This window comes from Pinus tabuliformis, chromosome 2_2 (assembly GCF_031772625.1).
Source record: "Pinus tabuliformis cultivar Carrire ecotype Pingquan chromosome 2_2, CPIR1, whole genome shotgun sequence".
In the NCBI taxonomy this organism is placed as follows: Eukaryota; Viridiplantae; Streptophyta; class Pinopsida; order Pinales; family Pinaceae; genus Pinus; species Pinus tabuliformis.
This window is the reverse complement of record NC_142300.1, coordinates 488225159-488232799: the sequence shown is the minus strand read 5'-3', so window position 1 is coordinate 488232799 and position 7641 is coordinate 488225159.

Sequence of the window (7641 nt, the reverse complement as noted above, 5' to 3'; positions counted from 1 at the left end):
TGTAATAGGTGATAGTTATCTGTAGTGTGCTTTCCTCCTATCTAACAAATCACGCACCATAATGTAGGCATCATTCTTGGCCCTACTTGTGCCTTTGGTCTCAATGGCATTGGCCCTCCTGCCGCTAGGTAGTTCGCGAAGATTGGACAATGGTCCTTGTCATGCCCCTGGCCCTTGCATTTTATGCACCATACTTCCTCGCATGCTTCGAGGCGAGTTTTCCTATCTTGTTTCAAACTCTACATTTCTAGACACAAATTTTGCAGTTACGCATGGATTTGTTGGACTCCCAGGCCAGGATCTTGTATTGGGGTCTCATGCAATCTCATTGCAATCTCTAAAGCTTTGGCCTAGGTGGATAACTTATGTTGTGACCGCGTCATCCTTAAATGCAGCGTTAGTGATGCTACAAACCATGCGCGATGCTTTCCATTCATCAATGTCATGTTGGCTTCACGAATCATACTCTTCAGTCTCTGGTTTAGATCCCATGGGGTCTTGCTTGGAAGCATCGTGATTTCCTTAAACCCGATAATCAATTGTGTCTCCAATTTTGGCCTGCTAAATTCCCTGTTCAGCGCGGCCTAGATTTCTACGATCCCCGCATTTGGATGGTCATTAGAATGCTTAATATACCATGTTAGTGTGCGATCCTACGACGTGCTTACTAGCATTGCCTTCTTTATATTGTCATCCACGACTCCTTGTGCTTTGCATACGGCCTCTACCACGAACCAAAAGTGGTCTGGATCTTCATTCCCTACTCCTCTGAATACCGACAATTTTATCACGCTCGCCATATTGAACTGTGGTGGTGGTGGAGGTGGTGTAGGCAGAGATGGGGGTGACGGTGGTGGTGTAGATCGGGGTGGTATGCGTGGAATTCGTTGTCTTATCAGACTAATCACGCTTCTTGGAGAAACTTTCGTGAGCTCTTCCTCACTTTCGTGTTGTGGCGAAATCAAGGGGCTATTTTATATCTCTACGCTACCTTCATTTCTATAGACCCTCCCACTTCACGTTGCCCAAAACAACAATTTATTTTCATAACCCGCTTTTCACATAATAGCATTTTAATCCAAGTTTTCAAACATTTAATGTACTTACCTCGCGGTCCTTTGAGGAAGCGTCATTCTGCCTCACTGTAGCTAACTGTCGTGCCTACCACGAACTCAGTGATAAGTCCTCCTATAATTCGATCAAGCCAATGGTCCACAGTGCGCATGATATTATCTTCCAATGCTTCTAGTCTGCGCACTAATTCTCGAGTCCACTCAATCGGTTTGTCCAGCCTACACCTTCCCTAACTATCTGCTAGCTTCGTGATCCACTCATACAACTCAGAGGGGAAGGATGCAATGAAAATTTTGTGGATTTCCGTATATAAGTAGCGCTCTAACCACTATTCCTTTGATACTCGCAGATTCCCGTTTTCTTGTGCCACAAACTCGTGAATATTTTTGTCCAACCACCCTTCAATTTCTTTCTTTGTCGGATTCCAGTGACACAACATCAGACATCCCTTATGTAGATCTTGGTCCTGGAAACATAACCATTTGTTGGCTTGTTGGGCCCTGACCTAGGTTCAGAAGTGATTTAGCCAAACAAATCGCAGTACTACTGGCCCTTTCTGCGGTAGTCTACAGAGCGCGGACTGAGGTCTCACCCGAAGTAGTATTGGAGGGTGCTAGAACCAGGTTTTCACACCCTAGAGATGTCTAATGAGTTTCAAGTGGTCCGCTGTTGTGCACATTGCTACACGCACTTTCCTGTACCTTGCAGCCTAAGGTACTGCCTTTATACAGCCCTACTTGGGGGCCGAACAATGTTATTACCCAAGTCCTTACTAGTAACTCGATATTAGTTGCTTAACTTAGCTTATTTGTATGCTTTCTTTTATACTTAACAATATTCACAATTCATACAAGTGCGCACAGTAAATAAATAGTATAATTGAAAATGATATCAAACATGTAATAACTCAGAATAGATTCACAGAATTGGTAACAAAACCTTTCTTCATTAATTTCTTCTCTGGTTACAGACTCAACTCTACCCTGCGCACTCAGCTGTAGGGGTCCACGCACTTAGTTGCGGACTCTACTAGGCCTATGTGCACTCAGTTGTAGAGCCTCTTCCTACTACTATGACCCAAGACACACTTAGAGTCTTCTTTTAGCTTCACTATTTCATTCTATCCATTAGATTCTATCTTTTTATGATCTCTTTACAACTTAGAGCCTCGCTCTATTTATACAATCTCATGGTCCGCAGACCATGGGTAGGCCGACATTACATTCAAACTTAGGGCGGACATCCCTATGGCTCTAACATACATTTCGTGCCCGCAATTCATAGAGTTTTACAATAATATCACTCAAAACTTGGGCTTTGAGCCCCAAAACATGCTGTGGGGTGGATTCCATGCCCAACAATACCACAAAAATATCATCCAATGGCTAGTTTGCATCTTCCAATGCTTCTTCTTCATTGAAATAAAATATATTATTAATAAGGCTATCTTTGGTGGCTCTAAGATAAATCTACAAACAAGTTAGTCCTTTTTCCACCATCAAGAAAACATGTAAGGATTAAGGATGAAGAAAAACCAGATCTAAAATTGTGTAATACACTTCATTTAAAGGTATGTTGTCCTTGTTTTAATTGTTGTAATCTACTAACCATACATTGAAAAACCATTATGTTTCCATGCCACAATTATTGTTGCCTCCAAGATCATTTATTTTTTGACCATCATAAGTAGATTTTTCACTCAAAGGGTAACTTTAAATCTTTAAACCGATGAAAACAATAGTCTTCAAATACCAGAATCTACAAATTTGTAGATAAATAATGCAAAATAATAAAAATAGTGACTGCATAGATATGAGGTTTGAATCACATCTATCTTCTATTGAATATAGAAAGACAAAAATACATAGCGATAACTCAAAACAAAAATCTTTTTAATCTTCACTAAAGCCCTAACCCCAGTCTAATCACCCAATGTTCTCCAATTGCATGGATAAGTGTGCAACGTAAGTCCATATGAACTGGAAGATGAATTGGAGCATGCAGGAATCCATCCCATTCCCTGATAATTTCTCCCTCTACCTAAGATTATACTTTATTACGTGTAATCCCTTTGATTAACTAGAGATCTACTTTCACCTAATCATATATCATGCACACAAAACTAAACTGAACTAAATATGAATTCAAAATTTAACTGAAGAAAAATTGGAATGGCTAAATCTGAAACAATGTGCAAAATATAATTCACTGAAGGTGGAAAACCTGGAAATATACTAAGATAGGTGCATGGATCATGCCTCCCCACACTACTGTGCATAGGGTAACAAAACATACTTCTGTTATATGGACCTACAATAGGTGTGGCCTTATTGTTGTTGTATGAATCTGTTGTTATACATGCTTATTAAGTGTGCCTAGGTACTATGGAGAAAACCATTGTAGATAAAAGAGGTAAAAATTCAAACACTCCCTTTAGTGTGGAAATTTTTCTCCACCAAACCTAGTGTCTTCTTGAACATGTTGTTCAACTTCCCCTTTCCCAGGGGCTTAGTCAAGATATTTGTAGCCTGCTAACTTATTTGATAATACTCTAGTGCCACTACTCTCTTTTGAACTTTGTTGTGAAGAAAATGGTACTTGATGTCAATATGCTTGAAGTAGTCATGGAATACTGGATTTTAAGAGAGTTTGATACGGCATTAGTTGTCAAGATATCTACAACCTGCTAACCTGTTTGATAATACTCTAGAGCCACTAATCTCTTTTGAACTCCGTTATGAAGAAACAAAATGGTACTTGATGTCAGTATGCTTTTAGTCATGGAATAATATATTTTAAGAGAGTCTCATACGACACTTATTGTCTCATAGACCATAGTAGGATTCAATATCCCACCTGTCGACTTTGTTATCAACTTGTGAAGTTGGATGAATTCATAACTAACATTCTTTATTTCCGTGTACTTTGCCCTAGATGAAATCAATGTGACTAATGCTTGCTTCTTTATAAACCAATATATCTCTCCTGAACCCGAACCAAAGCAACTTGAATAACTATTCATGTCACTATAATCCCTTCCGAGTCAGAATCAACAACCCCATATGTCATTAACTTACCATAATGCACTGTGCCCTTTAAGGAACATAGCACATGTTTTATGGTTAACTAGTGACTCCGCCTTGACTTAACCATATGTTGGATCAAAGTGCTTACTACAAAACATATATTAGCTCTATTATTAACCACATACATTAAAGATCCAATCCATTCTTGCATCCTCTAGAGGACTAGAAATGATAGATTATTCATGTGAAACAAAAAAGTGTGGAAGAGGGGCAGACCTTTTATGAAGGAAAGCCAGTAACTAACCGTCAACCTATGCTTTCCAGTATTTTAGCACTAAATTTACTCTAACGATATCCAGGCTTGTCTTCTTGGGTTGGGTGGGTTTAAAGCCAAAGAAAGAAAATCCCAATCCTTAAGGCATTTATTAAGACTTCCAATGGAAGTGTCTCCATAACCCACAGTCTCCTACAACAAAATAATCACAGGCTTATCATTCCGGGGAAAGGAAATTGTGGGGCTTGCCAATGATGTAAGGAAAATTTCTCTATTATGGGGTTGGAAGAAAAAGAGTCTCTCAAGGACTTAATCTATCAAAAGAATAACATCCAACCCAACTCTTGACTAATGGTCCCTTGCAAATACCTTGGTCTTTTGTTGTATCTTTTACCGATCTCTCCCCGTTAGATTCCATTAAGTACATGTGTTCCAACCTATCTAGGTGGTCATCTTCTTTTGGGTCCCTCTCCAACCTCATCGATTTTCCACCATGATCATATACCATTTGGGTGTTTTCCCAACCTATCATTCCATGTATCATTTCAAATATCTGTAAGTTGAATTAATCAATGTTGTATAGTTACACAAGGAAACCAACATTAATATGTACACTTATGATTTGACCCTTAATAAAGAGCTCTTTGCATGGATGTAGTTGGTATCTAATATTGGTCGAGGGCTCAATTCCCTAGCCTGCAACTATTTATTAAAGGGTTTTACATAGAAATAACATATAAGGAAACACAACTGATGTGAATGAAATTTGAATAACTATTGAGGGGTTATTCAATTCCCGGTGAAATACTTATCTATTCTAGGCAAAACATATTTTGAAACATAAACAGTTTGGCAATGCTAACCTGACATTCAAAATTGGTTGGTCTTTCAGGGTTCCTTTTGTTGTATTCCATTTAGGAAACATGGTTTCCCACATATGTGGCATTATCATTCTATTATTTAAGCCAGTGAAAGTTGATTTCCATACTTTGATTGTAAATTTTCACTCAAAGATGTAATGAATTGATTTCAAATTTGAGACACAAAACACATCTCGATGGGAGTTCATTTAGAATGTGAGAAGGAAAAGAGAATTCTACATTTTGCAGTGGAGAATGATAGATATTGATTGTCTCTAGAAAGGATTAGATATTAACATCAATACCACAAGACCCAAGTTTGAAGAGCTCAACACTAATTTTTTTGTAAACTCCATGCAAATAGTGAAGAAATGTTTGGAAGGCACCAAGATAAACATAGAGAAAATTGATGAAGTTGTATTGGAATGGGGGGGTACCCATTTTTGGATCTTTTTTGGGTTACCTTCTGTGGTTGTTTTCCATAAGGTGGTCATGTTGTGACAAGAAATACAACTGATGGAAGTGTCCTTACTCCAACATTTGATCAAAAATAATTTTTAGGCAGTTATTTGCTGAGGTCTAGTTCAATGCTTAATTTGGCATATGTGAATACTCTAGTTTTCCTATTCTTGCTTCTTAAGTTTATATATTTTCCAAAAGTATTCCCAATTATTTCACGGACTTCTTCTTTTTCAAATATGGAGTGGAATATTTTAGAAGCCTCACCCACACTAGTGTGGCAGTGACAAACATTTGCTGGAATGGATTCTGGAGACCATGGCTTCAAGAAGAATCCTACTCTTTCCCAAAACCAAGATCTTCTTGTTAAGACTTTATCTCTCTCCTTTGAAGTTTTGAGATAAAACATAGAGAAAAAATTTGGCACAAAAATTAATGTAATAATTCTAGCTCAGTTTTTGGCTATTTTTTATTACAATTTCTCCATTTGGCTAGATTTTGTTGAATTTGTAGATGTATATGCATTCTATGTAATGATGGAGCTTGTTTTTAGCTTTGTTCTAAGGTGATTATAAGTATTTTTATTTTCCAATTTATCTATGCTATATAGTGAGGCATAAATCTTGATCACAAAAATGTAGTACACCAACCTTAGATGAAAACTAACAAAGTTGAAATTGTTGTTATCTTGGCTAGGCAGTCTAGACCAAAAGCCATGGTTTCAGAAATTGGTGCAATCAATGATTTATCTAGGCATTTAAGGAAACGAATTTAGGCCACAATGGAGGTTGTGGATCCATCGGAGGCTGGTTGGAACATGTCTCTCCAAAATTCCTTAAGGAATGTTGGGCCTTTGGCCTTGATAAGGAAACATCTTACTCATGGGTAACAATGTGGTAGCATGAAAGAATTGAAATTATTTTTAATGATGATAAGGGAAACATAACCACTCCTTCCATGTTTTCTTTCACCCCATTAGAAATATTAGTTGGAGCTCCCACCAAAAATTAGGTGTCAACTAATCCCCAAAACTCCGTATTCATTTCCAAAAGACTCATCTAAGGGTGATATAATGATCCTAGTGTACAGAGTGACACAATACAATGCCCCTTCAATGTTGATGTAGGAAACAATGGTCAGCACATCATCCAAGTAGAGTTCAAAGGTGAGACAAAATAGAATTATGGGAATTTTGAGGTCTAAAATGGGCCTCCTAAGGAAATTATAAAATAATAGTGGAAATAATAAAATAATATTTGATTACATCATCAAATTTTAGAGGTAAAAGAGAAAAAACTATTTTTTCAACTCGTATTTTCAACTTATCTCCCTATCGATTTACTCAAATTTCAAGTGAAAACACTCATTGGATGCAAAATTTGATTCCTCATCCAAGGAGTATCCATGTTGCATACTTTTGATGGACCCTGCTACATGAAAATTGAGAGATACATGAAAAATGTGATTGCAAACACATTTTTTCATGTATTTCTCATTTCTCGTGTAGCAGGGTCCATCGAAAGTATGTAACATTGGTAATCCTTGGATGAGAAATTAAATTTCTCATCCAACGAGTACTCCTACTCGAAATGTCAGTAAAACCTTAAGGATATGATTTAAAAATACGAGTTGAAAAGTAGTTTTATTATTTTTTTATTTTTCATCTTTTCACTTTTTTACTTGAAAAATGGTGAATCATCCCCCATGGTTGACATCATCATCTTGAATCCTATTGGTACTTATAAAATTTATTTTGGTTGTGCATTTTTCTTAGGAGGCCCATTTTAGGCCTCAAAATTCCCCTAATGGTTTGTCGCTGAGGCGATATCTTCTATGATTTTAATGAAAATAAAAAAGATAGCTGAAGGTTTCCTAGTTTGTAATGAAATTAGTGAAATCAATTATTTGTATAGGCATTTAAGGAAAATAATTTAGGCCACAATGGAGG